This window comes from Vulpes vulpes, chromosome 2 (genome assembly GCF_048418805.1).
Source record: "Vulpes vulpes isolate BD-2025 chromosome 2, VulVul3, whole genome shotgun sequence".
Classification (NCBI taxonomy): Eukaryota; Metazoa; Chordata; class Mammalia; order Carnivora; family Canidae; genus Vulpes; species Vulpes vulpes.
This window is the reverse complement of record NC_132781.1, coordinates 151983998-152001697: the sequence shown is the minus strand read 5'-3', so window position 1 is coordinate 152001697 and position 17700 is coordinate 151983998. Positions and strand designations below refer to the sequence as shown.

General features: G+C 37.8%; 1 protein-coding gene and 1 pseudogene across 2 annotated transcripts in view; both read right to left on the bottom strand.

Moving 5' to 3' along the window:
• The window catches only part of EYA3 (EYA transcriptional coactivator and phosphatase 3), a 99369-nt gene extending 82251 nt beyond the window's left edge, over positions 1-17118 (bottom strand). The window contains exon 1 of one of the 2 annotated variants that reach the window (XM_026014346.2): positions 16931-17118. The gene's annotated coding sequence lies outside the window, so the exon portion shown is untranslated. The remainder of the gene's footprint in view (positions 1-16930) is intronic. The other variant, XM_026014347.2, reaches the window with a different exon arrangement.
• On the bottom strand, positions 3938-4645 carry LOC112931661 (large ribosomal subunit protein eL19-like; annotated as a pseudogene).
• Positions 17119-17700: the final 582 nt, after the last annotated feature.

Below are 17700 nucleotides of genomic sequence, written 5' to 3'. Positions count from 1 at the left end.
GGGAGAAGCAGGCTCCATGCAGGGAGCCCGATGTAGGACTCGATCCTGGGTCTCCAGGATCACGCCCAACGCTGCAGGCGGAGCTAAACCGCTGAGCCACTGGGACTGCCCGGTTAGGTACCTTTAGCCCTTACAAACACACATGTATTATTTATCTGTGTATGTGTACATATATTTCTTCTAAGTAGTTCTGCTTCTCTGATGAAGCCTAACATCTGCCAATCCTGACAATTTACTATTAAGGTTGCAACCATTAATACCCACTTTGCTGTGCCTTAACCAGCACCAAGTACCATCTTTTAAATTTCTTGCCTAACTCAACAAGTAAAACATGATCTCAAATTGCAAAATAGAAAGCATGATTTTTAAGAAATAAAACTTGTCGATCTTTTTTCCCTTTGTGCTTTCTAGAATTTATGCACTATTTAGCCTTCTCCAACTTATAAATACATATTCATACTTTTGTCTACAACTTCGATAGCTTTATTATCTACATTTACATGTATTTATCAGGAAAAGATATTAATTTGGTCAAATGCTTTTCTGGCATCCAAAATGATGATCATACAGTTTTTCTATCATCTATTAAAACTTGTTAATAGATGTTCTAATATTGAGCCATATATGCATTTATTTCAGAAACCAAACCCTTGGATTGTAGAATATTATTTTAATAAACTGTTAAATTCTATTTTCTAGTACTGAATTTAAGATTCTTTCATTGATACTTGTAAGATTCTTTCACAGTTTCTTATTTTGTGGTTTTCATGAAGTTTCAGAATCAACATTTCATTGGCTTCCTTAAAAAACCATAAACTTACCTTTAAAAAACTTTTTTATTTATTCATGAGAGACACAGAGAGGCAGAGACATATGCAGAGGGAGAAGCAAGCTCCCTGTGGGGAGGAGCTTGATGTGGGTACTCATCCCAGGACCCCCAGCTTCACGCCAGAGCCAAAGGCAGACACTCAACTGGTGAGCCACCCAGGCATCCCGGGGGGCTGCTGGTTTTCAAAGTTACCATGGAATTAGAGAGAGGAGGATGGCACTTGGGCAAGTTAAACTGCTACAAAGTTTACTGTTTTTCCTGAAATGTGGCCATTTTTCTTGAATAAATGCTCCCAGTTTACTGTAAGCCTATGGTTAATTTTCAGAGTTCTGAAACAGTTGATTGTGTCTGCCCGGGTTCCCATTGCTTTTATGGAAGGGAGAATTTCAGAGGGTCTCACTGTCATTACTGCTGACATCCTGCACTTTAACTGAGAAACTCCTTTAACTCAGTTTTTTGTTTTTGGTGTGGTTTTTTTTGGTGGGGGGGAAGCTAGCCCCAGTGGAGCTAGGGGTAGGGTGATGAGAGTGATGGGTGGGGGGGAGGGGGAGTGAGGAGAGAATCTTAAATACCCTTCACACCCAGTACAAAGCAGATGTGGAGCTGGACCTCATGACTCTGGGATCATGACCTGAGCCTAAATCAAGAGTCCGACATTTAAATAACTGAGCTACCCAGGCAACCCTTAGCTCAATCTTTATGTTTATTATTTTGCTATATTTGCTTTTGAATTTTTCTCTTCAAAATTTCAATATTTACATTTATTTCATTATTTCCTCTGAAATTACTAAAAAAATGCTTATCTTTAAAATCTTCAGTTCATACTATTCACTATTTCCTTTAGTGTCAGCTGCATTTGATTCCTTTTTCATAACATTACTTTTCCTCAAATGATTAAATCTAGACTATTAGAGTTCATTTTTACAGTTGGGAGTTTTACTTTTTTCACTCAGAGTAGATGAGAATTTTTGTTCATCTCTTGTATAGGTAGGTTCTAGTTACATACATTCACTTACGGTGATTATGGAAGAGGGGTGAAATATACAGTTCATCAGTGTCCGCAGGTAATCTGCTTTCTGGATATGAATCCATCTCTTTTGAACATCACATAAATTATTAGGGATATCTCTGGCCTCTTATGCCATGACTTTCACTTTAGAATAGCTATCAAAGCTTTATCCTAGGGAGAAATACCAGACTTAGCTAGTCACTTTGCTTTTCATTTCCTCTACTTTTGTTATAGCAGTCTATAGTTACTTCAGACTCATTCTTCTTTTTCTAATCCCAAAATTCATTCATTCATTTATAAAATATTCACTGAATGTGTACTATGTGCCCTCCATTGGCTTAGATACTGGGAATTCAGTGATAAACACAAAATCCCCAGCCTCAAGGAACTTATATTCTAATAGGAAGATGAACAAATACATAAGGTAATATAATTTTGCAAAGTAATAAGTACTATGGAAAGGAACACAAAGAGACAACGGACTACAGGGGAGCTATTTCAGATAGGGTAATAATTTCTCTGAGGTGGTAATATTTCAGCAGAGTTCTGAATAATGAAAAGGAGAGAGTTATAAGAAGATGCAAAGGAAGAGGTTTCAGAAGAAAACAAGAATAAAAAAAGTGAAAGGATAACATCTTGGCATGTTTGAGATATAGCAAAGAGACCGGTATTAACAAGTGAAGGAATGGTTGGAAATGAAGACTGAGAAGCAGGCAAGAGCCACATCACATACTGCCTTGTAACACATGATATGGAATTTGGGAAGGCAATGGGTGCTTCAAGCTAGAGAATGACATAATTTGTTTAATATACACTAAACTCCAAGGGGAGAATAGAAGAGAGGGAAACACATGCCCTCTCCAAGCAGATTGTACAATGTGTCTTGAAAGCATTTCTCCAGGCTTTATCCAGTAGACAACACCAGATGCTCAAAATCAAGAGTAAGGGCCGGAAACTCATTTATGCTCCAAGCACCCTTCAATTTCTTCATAATTGTTTACTTGGAGTCTGATACATTTTTGGAACTTCTACATATACTTCCAGCTGTGATTTCTTCTACTCTCTATTAAATCCCATCTCATTGTTTATCTTTCAGAAATTCACCGGTCTCATCAAATGATGGCAACCTTTCTTGATATTATCACCTTTCAAAAAACATCTAACATATCTAACATATTACTCAAAGTCCTTTGTACTCGAGTCCTGCTGAAGTAGACAAAAATATCTCACAACCCTGGGATCATGACCCAAGTTGAAACCAAGAGCTAGATGCTTAACTGACTGAGCCACCCTTATACTCAAGCTGACCCACCTTAAAGCTCTCTGTCTTTCAAGGGACCCTAAGAAAGCCTTTTAGCTCTCACAATTCAGGCATCAACACAAATTACATTTCTGTGGGGGAAAAAATTATAACCAACACCTTCCCTGCAGAACTGTCTGCAGACAGACAAAAGCCATCACCACGGTGGTGAACTCCTTCCATAAATAAACAGCCCAGCCAACTGACTGTGGTAAAGTTGGTGAATTCTTCTGGTTACTTTATTTGGGAAGTATGACTGACCGACATATCATGGTATTGTCAGCTGTACGAATATTTATAGTAACTTCACACTTAACAAAATACTATCAGAACTTACAGAGAAATAATTTTTAAAAAATACACTTTGGCTGTACCACGTTCTTAGTAAGAAAAATACTTTATCAAGAACAGATTTCTCTAAGAAGAATTGTTCTTAACCTAATATTATTTCTTGGAAAATCATCCCTTCAAGTTGTCTACAAAATAACCTTTAATAAAAATTAAAAAAACTTTCCCCCCACAAGCTTCTGATAAAATAGGGGGCTGTGTTCTACAAGAAAAATTCCAAAACCATAGTAAAAAGTATTGCAAAGGAATGAGTTAATCTGAATTAGATTTGTCAAAGTGAGCTTAATAATAATCTAACAGTTCTACTACAATCCTTCCAACTCTTTCTGTTTTTAGTAACTTGTCAATCACAAACCTAAGAATTTATTTAATGTGCCAGATCCAGACTCCATGGAACTCAAAGCCTCCAAAATTTTCTTTCTTTCTTTCTTTTTTTTTTTTTTTTAAGGCAGATAAAGGTTTGTTTTATTGAATAACTGATCTGATTCATGCTGAGGCCACTATGTACAGACAAGAGAGGGAGTTTTATTTCTTGGTCTCTTCCTCCTTGGAGAGAGTCTTGATGATTTCCTCCTTCTTGGCCTGGAGCCGCTCTTTAAGGCGCTTGCGGGCCTCCTTGGTCTTAGATCTGCGGGCCTCAGCCTGGTCAGCCAGAAGCTTCTTGTGAGCCTTGTCTGCCTTCAGCTTGTGGATGTGTTCCATGAGATCCGCTTGTTCTTGAACAGGTTACCCTTCACTTTCAGGTAGAGGCTATGATACATGTGGTGGTCAATCTTCTTAGATTCACGGTATCTTCTGAGCAGCCTGCGTAGAATTCTCATCCTCCTCATCCACATTACCTTCTCAGGCATTCGAGCATTGGCAGTACCTTTTCTCTTACCAATGCCCATATGCCTGCCCTTCCAGCGGGCCAGAGTGTTTTTCCGGCACCAAGCTTGGGAATGGACAGTCACAGGCTTCCGGATTATCAGCCCATCTTTGATCAGTTTTCGTATCTGCTGACGGGAGTTTGCATTGGCGATTTCATTGGTCTCATTGGGGTCCAACCAGACCTTCTTTTTGCCACAGCGGAGGACACTGGAGGCAAGCCTCTTCTGAAGCCTGAGCATACTCATGGCTGCGGCCAGCGCCGAAAGGAAAGAACCCAAAATTTTCTTTATCCTTCTTTGATCTGTGAGGTTAACATTTCTAAGAGAATTGCAATTTTTTTCTATAGGTGCTATGGCCTGATACATGGTTTAATTCCAGTATGAATATCCTATGTGGGACCCAGGAAATTTAACAAAAATCCCCTGCCCCTGGACAAGCAGAGCAGGACTAACTCCATTTTGTGCTACACCTGCCACCTCCTGTATGACCCCCACATAACCTGCTTATTGCTTAAGGCGCTGCCCCACCCTAGTCAAACCGCTGGGCACACCCTAATGGGAAATCGGCTCATAACAATGTAACCCCGCCTTGTGCCTGCCAAAACTACACCAATTCTGAGATTCTGATCAAAGTAATAGGCCAGCTCAAATGGATACTATAGGGTGAGATGTAATTCAATTGGCCACCTGCGTGTGGACATGACTGTGCAACTTTCTGTGTATCCCATTGGCCACTGGCCCCTATAAAGCTGCTAGGGCTCTTAGTCTCGGGGTCCAAGTCCCTGCTCCGCTGTGTCGGGTATTGGACCCAAGCTCGAGCTTGAAATTAAACCCTCATGTGTTTGCATCAGCGTCTGCTCCTTGGTGGTTTCTCGGATTCGCAATCTTGGGCACAACACCTATAAATGTGTTTTCCAGTTATATAGAAAAAATTTTACCCTATTTCTTCCACCTTTGAAAAACAAAACTGTATCACTTCCTATAAATCTATCTCTATATTTATATACCAGCTCTCTATTATTCAGATAAAATTTATCTTACACTATACTAACAGAACTAAGTCTTTTGAAATGTATGTCTTCAGTTGTCAAAACTATAAAATCTAGGTTCAGTTCTTCTGTTAATGTTTTATTTACCCAAACTTATTTACTCTTTTGAGAATACATCAGACAAAAATTCAGTACTATCATTTCAGCACAAGGTGAGGAATAGTGAATTTTTTTCTATATTTAAAAAATTTAATTCCAATGTAGTTAATGCACAGAGTTGTATTAGTTTCACAGTAGTAGTGAAGTTTGAACACCTGTTATTTTACTCTTTTCAACATAATTCACCTCTAGAAGAAGCAGGCTGGGCAAGCTTGAAGCATTAACTCTGGAGCCAGACTACTTAGGCTCAAATCCCAGCTCCACCCTGATGAAAGGTATGGGAGTTTACTTATTTATAACCTTCCTATGTCCCAGTTACTTCATCTGTAAAATGGGAATAATAAATAAATAAATAAGTAAGTAAATAAATAATAAATAAATAAAATGGGAATAATAATAATGTGTCTTCATCATAAGATTTAAATGAGTTAATATTTGTGAAGCTCTCAGGATAGTGCCTGGCACTAGAGGAAACATGATATAGCTATTTGTTAAAGAAAAATAATAAATAAGTATCTTAGGCGTAAGATAAATTCAGATAAATTCAGGAAATCTGGTCTTGAGTGAAAGTCAATTTGACAACTAGTTGCCCTTAGTTTTTCAAAGGGAAAAATATTTAGATTATTAAGTATATGGTCCAAATAACAAGAGATTCCTATGAAAGATTAAATAAGTTGGACCTGTAGCTTTACCTTTCTCATTTGGCTTTGATTCCCAATACCCTATATAACTTTCCCTATGAGTCCTTTGCAAGAAACGCTGTTTTCAAGCTCCTGGACAATAAAACATTGAATGTCAACCACAGACTGTTACTTAGCAAATACACAGAACTCATCATGGTCACAAGTACTTTTAGGAGATCCAACTGTGAGTTGTGAGTTATTAATAACTAACATTTACAGAATGTTTCTTATGGGTTAGAACACTGTTCTAAGTACTTTACATGTATAACTCATTTGATCCTCTCAATAAGTCTATGATAGGTACTATTTATCATTATCACCATTTTACAGATGAGGAAACTAAAGTACGGAGAGTGACTTGCCCAAGGTTATTTACCTAGGAAGACACCAACCTGAAATTCAAGCCCAGGCAGCCTCGCTTCAAAGTCTGAGGTCTCAAACCACAGCTATGTACCACTCAATATGGAACATCACAGACAGTACTGATGACTTTAAAAGGCTGACCAAGCTAAAAATGCATGCTATGCCATGCTACACCAGTAGCCAGAATTCACAAGCCAGATAATAATAAAGAGGCAAGTTTTCTTCTTTATCCTCTCATTCTTATTCTCCTAGGCCTCCCAAGTGAATGAAGTGCTTTATTATTTTTTTAAGACTTATTTATTTAGAGACAGAAAGAGAGAGCATGTTTGTGCACGCATGAGCACAAGTGGAAGGGGCAGAGGGAGAGGGTGAGGGAGAGAAAATACCCAGCAGACTCTGCACTGAGCACAGAACCCCATACAGGGCTCCATCTCATGACCCTGAGATCATGACCTGATCTGAAACCAAGAGTTGGATGCTTAACTGACTATGCCAGCCAGGCACCCCAAGTGAAGTGCTTTAAATAGTGCATGGAACATAGTAAGTGCTTAGTAAATGTTAGGAGGTGGTGGTGACAAAAAAAAACAGTAGAGTATGCTGCTGACCCTGCCTCACTTATTGGCTATGATATGCTAGGAACTGTTGATATCTCTACTCTCTTTTCCCCTTTGTGATTACAGGAAAGGAGTCAGGACAATACATACGTGCAGTCTACTCTTTAGACATGTTACTTTCACCTGACCATATACACACAAGCAAACTGCTTCACTCCTCAGGTCTCTTTTTTGGTTTATAAGGACTGGACTGGGGCCAGAAGAAAGTAGAATAAAGCAGCTTTGTAACCTTTTGATTAGCTGCCAAGGGCAGACACAAAATTTGTGAAAAGCAACTTCATCAACTTAAACTTTGACTATTATTTGGAACCTAGCAAAGGATTCTAATGATAGAAGTTCTACATGTGAACAAGTGTTTTCAACCTCCCGATTCTTTATTATTGCAGTTTTTAAAATGATATGCCTGGACACAGTAAAGAACAGAGATGACAGTAATGGCAATTGGCAATAGAGTCTCCCTCTCTTAATTGTTCTGCATAGTTATTTAGATTAAAAGCTTAACAGATTCAAGATACATTTCAGAGAAAAAAGTAACAAACTCAAACATTTTCAATTCCAAAAAAACAATATTGGAAAAAATCTAGCAGTCATTAGAATTTTTCAAACTGCAGGTAAAATGTATTAATATCTTATTAACTTAGTGGAGATCAACAGTTTTAAATGAAATACAGTAAAACAAAATAGAGTAGAAAATATTACAATTCACATCCAGTAGTAAAAATAACACTTTCACAAAACTCCTGTTTCAATTTTAAACATTAATATGTACATTAATATGTACAAGTATTGGATAATATACATATATATGTGCATACTGGGTAACAACGAAAAACTGCATCTTATAGTGGGTCCTGATCAAAAAAATTTGAAAGCCACTTTATCAGAATAAAAGAAAATGCCAGACAATAGGAGAAAAATATCCACTTCAAACTACATAGGAAATAACATTCAGAATTTTGGTGGTTCTCTAAATTACAGTATATTTAAGGCAACCCTCTGAAAAAGAAAACCATCTGCATAAAAATTAATAGTTTAACAGTTATTCCAAATAAACAATTTCACAGAATGTGAGGTACCGACATTAAATAAATACATACTAACAGGAGATACACAAAAATGAGATAAAGCAAAGATTTTCTGTTCATCTAGCTATTAAATGCCACGCCAATGTTAGAGATGGCTTATTTTCTTTGTAAAAGCTCTCAATTCTCACTCTCATGAACACTTATTCATCAATGTTATCTAATCATTGCTTCCAAATCTACAGCAAAGATGTGGTAAAAAGAAAAAGCAGATTTGAAAATTTCAGTGAATTAGTAACACTTTTTTAAAAATAAGACCTGTAAATACTATTTTTTATCCTAAAATGTTCTCTAAATTCTAATTTTCTAAAAACCAAGTCATGTACACATTATTTTCTATTATGCTGTCGATAAAGAGAGTGAAGCTATCATATCAATCTAGTAGGAAAAAAAATTAACATCATTGTGCTAAATTAAAATTCCCTCTTATTTTGAAAAAAGGAGGAACAACAGGTAAATCTGACCTAAATCTTTTTCAACTACTATGGAAACTAAAGAATAAAGTTCAATCCCACCTAAGAGCTAATCATTCTAATTTATTCCCATAGTAACAGTGCTGATAGCAATAAACAATTTTCGTAAATTCAGTAATTACATTATTAAATTTCAGGTAAAAGTACTATTGAAATTTTAGAAAAGAAACTGATTATCAAACACACATAAAAGAGCTGCTTTTGAAACAAATATTAAATGTTTAAACCAAAGTACATTCTAAACACCAATAAGTAAATTATCATAGCAAAGCCTAGACTTTTCAGCTCCATAATAGTATTTTTCCCAAAAAAAGAAAAAAAGACAAAAGCTACTATGAAAAAGGGTGTACTTACTTATGTCTGAATTAACAAGTGGAGTTAATATGTAAAAAATAAGTAGTATCCCTAACCAAATGTCACTTCTTACCAGAAATAACTGTAGTTTTTTTCTGTTAACCAGATCCCACGATTCTCAACTGTTTTTAAAATACTCAGAAAAATCACTTCTCCTATCTCAGTCCCAGATTCTTAAACTACCACCTCAATTGATATAAAATCATCTCCTTCCCTTGGAGACGCAACAAAAATTTTTATATTTGGGAATAACAAAAGCACAAAGAAGAATCCTAATATGATTAATGATATTCTAAATGACTATTTGCATTTTTTAATTTACAAAGGAATTGATTTGTCAAAATTCTCCTCCTCTTTTCCAAGTAAAACTAAAAACACTTAGTTTTGCACGAAGTTCCAAATTTGGAAATGAAACACAGGTAAGTCAGAAATTTTAGTTTTAGTTTCGTTTTGTATTTCAAAGTTGTTAAATTCATATTGAGAACATTAAGATTTCAGAGTTTGAGACATAAATTCGTTGAATACTTTGCAGATCAAAGAAAGAAAAAATATTAAGATCAAGAAGTAAGGGCAGCCCCGGTGGTGCAGCAGTTTAGCGCCGCCTGCAGCCCAGGGTGTGATCCTGGAGACCTGGGATCGAGTCCCAGGTCAGGCTCCCTGCATGGAGCCTGCTTCTCCCTCTGCCTGTGTCTCTGCCTCTCTCTCTGTCTCTCATGAATAAATAAATAGAATCTTAAAAAAAAAAAAAGTTCAAGTAAGACATGTTAGTAATATAGAATGCACTTTATTAAAAATACTGCCTTTTCTCCAAAAACTCAAAAGTAACTACTAACTTCCACAAGATAATTTTTTTAAGAGGCAAAGACCTGGTCCTGTTTTCCTTAAGCTATAAAGGAAGAAATCACTAAACTAGAAGAACTCTGTACAAAAAGATCATGAACTCTGAAGCCAGAAAGACTAAGTTTAAACCCAGCTGCCTAACTAACTGTGTTACTTTGGGCAAGTTTTATAACTTCTGTGCCTTGGTTTCCTCATTTGTAAAATGGAGATAAGAATAGTACTTCTTACTTCACGGGATTGTAAAGATTAAAGAGTTAATATAATTAAAGAGTTAAACCACACAGAATAGTTTATATATATATATATATATATATATATATATATATATATAATATGAATATAATGAATTTATTATATATAAATGAATTTATTATATATAAATGAGTGAATATATATATATATATATATTCATTATATATATATTCATTCATTCATTCATTTAAGACATAGAACCCAGCTGCCTAACTAACTGTGTTACTTTGGGCAAGTTTTATAACTTCTGTGCCTTGGTTTCCTCATTTGTAAAATGGAGATAAGAACAGTACTTCTTACTTCACAGGGTTGTAAAGATTAAAGAGTTAATATAATTAAAGAGTTAAACCACACGGAATAGTTATATATATATATATAATGAATATAATGAATTTACTATATATAAATGAATTTATTATATATAAATGAATTAATATATACATATATTCACTATATATATATTCATTCATTCATTTATTTTAGACATAGAAAGAGAGGCAGAGACACAGGCAGAGGGATAAGCAGGCTCTATGCCGGGAGCCCAACACGGGACTTGATCCCAGGTCTCTAGGACCGCACCCTGGGCCAAAGGCAGGGGCTAAACCGCTGAGCCACCCACGGATCCCCTAAAGCTGCTTTTATGTTTACTGTTTTACCATTATAGATTTTTACAGTTCATTTGTGAAGACTCCCAAATGAAATTGATTTAACTGTACCTATAAAGAACATGATTTTATATTAAACTGTGATGCAAATTAACACAAGAACCTCAAACTCGATTACTGATGAGAAACCAGTGTTTTGAAAACAACATAAAATCATAAAATCTTTAAAAAAAATCATATACCATTGTCACTGGTAGAAAGTAACATTTTCTTAGGATGAAAGTTTAATTCTAATTATGTTATCTCCTGCTGCTTTTTTTTTTTTTTTTTTTGCTACCACCTGGTGATATAGGTTATATTACATCCTATAGTTTAATTCAAATATGTAGAAAGAAAACCAAATTCAGGATTTAAGTGTAAATGTCATTCTTACATAATGTTACCTAGTTCACACGAGCAGCCTGTACATGTATTATTGAAACCGAACATAGTAGGGACCCAAAATAAATTTGCTAAAAGAAATGCATTACAAAGACTATTGCTAACTATTTTATACAGCAAATAAAAGCAAGTCTACCTAGTACAAATTATTAACCAAGCTAATAAGTTAAAGTGCATCCAACACAATCTGTAGTAAGATCTTTAAGACGTTAAAGTACTAGACTGCCTTGGGAAGGATCTGTTAACTTACAGTTAAGTCAGCAGTATTTTTTTTTCTTTCTTATCTTTTTTAAAAAACATTTCCACCCAAATGTTAGAATTATTTGTTCCAGTTCTGTGAAAAATGTCACTGGAATTTTGAAAGGAATTGCACTGATTTTGTAGATTGCTTTGGGTAGTATGGACATCATAATAATATTCTTCTGATACATGAATATGAACTATCTTTCCATTTATTTGTGTCATCTTCAATTTTTAAATCAATGTCTTACAGTTTTCTGTGTACAGGACTTTCACTTCCTTGGTTAAACTTATTCCTAGACATTTTATTCTTTTTGATGCCATTATAAATGGGATTGTTTTGTTAATTTTTCTTTCTGATAGTTCATTATTATTGTGTAGAAATGCAACAGATTTTTGCATATTGATGTTTTATCCTGCAAATTTACTGAATTCATTAATTCTAACACATTTCTGGGGAGACATTAGGTTTTCTACATGTAGAATTAGGTACCTGCAAATAATAGCAGTTTAACTTATTCCTTACCAATTTGGATACATTTTCTTTTTCTTTGTGTAATTGTTGTGGCTAGGACTTCCAATACTATGCTGAATAAATACAGTGGGTAAGAGTGGGGGCATCTTTGTCTTACTTCTGATTTTAGAGAAAAAGCTTTCAATATTTCACTGTGGACTATGTTTGTGATGGCTTTGTCATATACAGTCTTTATTATGGTTTTTTTTTTATTTATTTATGATAGTCACACACAGAGAGAGAGAGGTAGAGACACAGGCTGAGGGAGAAGCAGGCTCCATGCACCGGGAGCCCGACGTGGGATTCGATCCCGGGTCTCCAGGATCGTGCCCTGGGCCAAAGGCAGACGCTAAACCGCTGCGCCACCCAGGGATCCCCTAGTCTTTATTATGTTGAGGTATGTTCCCACTATTGCTATTCTAAGAGTTTTATGAGTTTTATGATTTCAATGGAGGTTGAAAGGATAGCACTATTTATAATTTCCTTTTTTGATTTAAAATACTAATACAGGGGCACCTGGCTGCTTCAGTCGGTAGAGCATGTGACTCTTGATCTCGGGGTCATGAGTTCCAGTCCCATGTTGGGCGTAGACTAGATTACTTTAAAAAAAAAAAAAAGTAAAATACTACTACATATTTAAAAGGAGAAAATAGTAAAGATAAATTTTATGAAGCCCATATTTCAAATAACTGGGGTTTTTAATTATTTTATTTATTTATTCATGACAGACACACAGAGAGAAGCAGAGACATAGGCAAAGGGAGAAGCAGGCTCCCTGCAGGGGGCCTGATGAGGGACTCCATCCCAGAACCTTGGGATCACAACTTGAGCCAAAGGCAGATGCTCAACCACCTAGCAATTCCCAAATAACTGTCTTTAAATATACTATAAATAACAAAGAAAATACTCAATTATTTTTACATTTAATAATTAGATACTAGGACTTAGGTTGATGGGACCAAATAAAGATATCAAGATGATGGTATGGTTTGCTATGTTCTCTGCCAATAAAACATATTCACAGCTTATGCCATACATTCTATATAAGAACATGCACCTGTATTTTTAGGTTCATTAGCAAATAGAAAGTACACCTATTTTCAACTTTATTCAAAATGTAATAATCCCTTGACATAAATGAATGTATGAGAAGAATAAACTATTCCTAATTTTTTTTTTAAGATTTCACTTATTCATGAGAAACACAGAGATAGAGAGGCAGAGACACAGGCAGAGGGAGAAGCAGGCCCCATGCAGGGAGCCCGACATGGGACTCAATCCGGGGTCTCCAGGATTAGGCCCTGGGCTGAAGGCAGCGTGAAACCGCTGAGCCACCCAGGCTGTCCTATTCCTAATATTTTTAAATACATTTTGAACTATTTCTATGTTAAACTATTCTACGTTAACTACTTTTAACTATTCTTCCTCCATTTAAAATACACAAAAGGTAAAATATCCTGCCGTTATATGCAGAACACAAAAGTCTTTTAGACAAACAACTACCAAAATAGAAGTTCTATCAGCCTTTTATCTGAAAGCAAAACAAAAAGAATGACATTATGAAGTGGCTTAGGCAAATCACAGAAACCATCACACCGCAAGGTACAAAAGGTAAGGGCATGGTAGAGGTGTACTTTGCTTCTGGAATTTTTAAAGCTGCACTTTCCTTAAAACATATTCCAGGGTTCAAGAATAAAAATTAAACCATGTAAAACAAAGCACAGTAACAAGGAAAATGACAAAACAGCAAAATAATTAAACCAAATAAAAACAGAAAACCTGGGGCACACGGGTGGCTCAGTGGTAAAGCATCTGCCTTTGGCTCAGGTTGTGATCCCAGAGTCCCACCCATATCGGGCTCGCCATAGGGAGCCTGCTTCTCCCTCTGCCTATGTCTCTACCTCTCTCTGTCTCTATGAATAAATAAATAAAATCCTTAAAAAGTAAAATAAGAAAAAAACCCAGAAAACCTGACAGGCATAAAATAATATGCAGAAATTTATTTTAAATTGAGACTTCAGGGTCACAAGCTAAGACTGCCAAACTAAAGGAGAAATTTCTATAGAAAATTGACAGTGATTCCTCTCCTGAACATTACAAACATATACACTAAGTTGTCTCTAGTGATATATTTATTTCTTTGGAAGCTGGGTAAGACAGGCAGGCTTTTTAGTAAACAGAAAATCTATTAGTTCTGGGTAAGAAGACCAGGAGCATGAGCACAATTGCTCCAATGAGACCATGGGATGTTCATTTCATATAAAGGCTTTTATGGAGCATTTATATCATAATAGGCTAACGTGATTTTAGAAGAAAAGAGACTCCCTAAGACTAATTTCAACTTCTACTTCTGCACAATTTCTTTCTAGAATCCACCTTTGAAGGCAAAATGACTCCAGCCTTGCATTTAAAAATCTGTCATAAGTTTCTTATCTTAAAACTCATTCCTGTGATACAACTGTATTGAAATGAACCACTAAATACTACGTTGTACTCTCTGATCTGCAACTTTGAGGGAACTAAAACCCACTTCTGAATGCATGGACAAGACTTCTTTATTTGTAAAAACTGACCTTAGAAAAATCACCAATTCTTTGTCTTGATTTCCTTATTGTAAAATGAAGGGGTAAGTCTGAGCTCTGTGGTTCCCTCCAGCTGTAAACTGTAGAAATTCATCTAGGTTTAGACTTAGACATACTCAAGAAAGAAAAAGTTCAGAGATGAAAAAGGTTAAAAGAGGGCCCTGCATCAATCCAAATGTTTCTCTATGGAATATCTGTGGCTAAAAAAAAAAAAAAGTCCACAAACCAGGAGGTAAGGAAACAGAGTCAGCCCATACTCACTGGAGTTAGTTTTTAAGGATGCAAAATGATTAGATCAGGCTGAACAGAAACTAGAGTTTCCAGTGTAGGTGGTGGGGAAGATAAGAGGTATGGGTAAGGAGCTCTCAGCCGTTAGATGAGGCCTGAAAGCCACCCAGAAGGGTACTTCTCTGTAGGTTCTAGGACTAGTATGGCCAAGCTCCAAAGTCCTTTGCTAAAAATAGCTGAAGGGAGTAGCCCAATTCTGGAATGAGCCAAGGTCTATGCTATGCTCGCATATGTATATGTATCACATAATGAGAGAAACTTTTCTGTAACTCACTAATCAGAAGTGAAACGGACACTAAAAGCTGTATTTATTCTGTTCACTTAAGTACTAAATTTCAGAGCATAATTTATATTTCAGAAGCTGCTCACACAAAAACATTTGCAATCAAATGCTACACACCACCATAAACATCAGAAAAACAAAAGTAAAAATTATCCAATCCTGTGTCTCAAAATATACCTCAGATCACAAAATTTGAAAAATAGGAACTAACCATTATTAAATCCAATCTCTTCAACTTATTTTTTTTTTTTAAGATTTTTTTTGAAAATCTTGAGTCTGGGATCAAGCCCTGAGCTAAAGGCAGATGCTCAACCAGAGTCACCCAGGTGTCCCCGATCTCTTCATCTTAAAGGTGACTATGAGCCATCAGAGAAATTTAAGAAATTAAAAGCCTAAGTCTCAAATGAGAAAAAGTCGGTTCTAAGGCTAAGGTGGAGGGGCTGCCTGAGTGGCACAGTCAGTTAAGTGTCAGACTCTTGGTTTGGGCTCAGGTCGTGAGATCCAGTGCATTATGCTCCATACTCAACATGGAGTCTGCTTGGGATTCTCTCTCTCTCTGCGCCTCCTGCTTCTACTCTTTCTAAAATAAATAAATAAATAATTCTTAAAAGGTGAAAATAGTAAAGAAAAAATAACAGAATAATAGTCAAAGTAATAATGTACTGTAATGTCTGGCTTATGAAGAAACAGAAAGAAAAATAGAAAACTTGTCAATAGAGTAAAAATGAAAATTTCTAAGAGGTAAGGATAAAGATACATATGCACACTGAGTTCAAATAAAGAAAACTTAGTGCGAAATTACTATAGTGCGCTCTTTAGCAGAAAATATTTCAGTGACACTAAAATTTTTGGCAATAAGCTTATTAAATCTGGGGCTAAAAAATCTCCTAAGAAACCGTCCTCTGTCACAGCAACTGTTCTGTAAGTAAAGCCTATGCAGAAACAGAGATGATCGTCCCAAGATTATCCGCATTTTTGCCTCAGCTGTGCACATCCATTCTCAAGGGACAGACAACACAAAAATGACAGGACATCCTCAAGGCCTGTCAGTTAACCAGACCACACAAGCCCAATCTCTAGCAGTTCCGTGTGCCTGCCACCTGTTAGCCTGCTCTGGAGAGAGCACCGAAAACTGTGCTCCAGCAAAGAAGTGGAACCGCCTTTGTTGTTCCCTAACAACGGAAGCTACCCGAGTTGGGTCTCACACGACGCCTCAAGGCAAAACTTCTCCCTGGCCGGATAAATCGGCCCCGACTGGGCTTTGGCTAAGCATTCCCCTAGCTAAGAAAAGGCGGGAGAACCCCAGGCGAAGCACAAATGTCACCTACTAGTCCCAGGAAGGGACAGGGGTCGAAGGCGATGGAAGTTGGAGGACAGGACCCAGGTAGGACCCGAGAGACACAGGCTGAGTTTCGCAGTGGAGGAGGGGAAGCACAATGAGGAGGTGGGCTGTCCTGCTGCGGGAAAGCACAGCGAGATCCCAGGGAGGTGCTAACGTGAGAGCCGGGGGGAAAAGAGAGAGGCAGTGGTGAGAGAAGCGCCGAGGCGAAAGGCAAGAAACCGAGGCTTGTAACCGAAGGCTAAGAACGAGGAAAACAGCCAGGCAAGAGGTGCGCGCGGACGGGCGAGACTAAAGGGAGGTGAAAGAGGCGAGGCCGGCGAGGGAAAGGCTAAAGTGAGAGAACCATTGCAGGGACAAGGGACAGGCAAAGAGAACCCCCACCCACAGGGACCGGGACAGAACTTTTGACCCGTCCCTCTACAGGCTGTACTCGACCGGCCGCATTCAGACCCTGTCGCAGCGGAGACTCACCCTACGGCTGCAGAGGCCCCAAAGCAGGACATGGGTACTGGTCCAGACTCACAGGAGAACCAAGCGGATGGAGGAAACCGCGGCGTTAGCGTGACCCGGATGCGCATCCCTAGGAACCGGAAGTCAGCGGCCAGGGTCACCTCGCAATCCACACCTCGTTCCACCAGAAGCCTCTGGGCGCATGTGTCAGACTTCACGAGGCGGGGCGAGGACGGGCCTAGGCCCCGCCCACTCCGCCCTCCCGGGAGCCCCGCCCCTGGTGACGCCCCGCTGGGCGCCTAGGACGTGCTTAGCGCGGAGAGGCCGGGTCTTGCTGCGGGAGCGTTGGTCGTAGCGCCGGGGTACGAGCAGCCCCGGTAAGGCATATTTCAGCGTTCACATTTTCAGACGGTCTTTTAAAGTTCGCGCAATAGGGATTCCTGGGTGGCGCAGCGGCTTAGCGCCTGTCTTTGGCCCAGGGCGCGGTCCTGGAGACCTGGGATCGAGTCCCACGTCGGGCTCCCGGTGCATGGAGCCTCTTTCTCTCTCTCTCTCTGTGACTATCACGAATAAACAAAAATAAAAAAATAATAAAATTCGCGTAATACCCGCCTCCCCAAAGTCATTGTGAGAAGAAATGCCGGATGCATCTGATTTAAAAAAACTGTGGGAGGAGGACTGTGTGAGAAGTTTTGGAAACACTGGTGTAGAGGCGAGACTAAGGTAGTGTTTTTATCCTCAATACTAGTTTATTTCTAATATTGGATTAATCTCACAGTGGCTTCTATTTC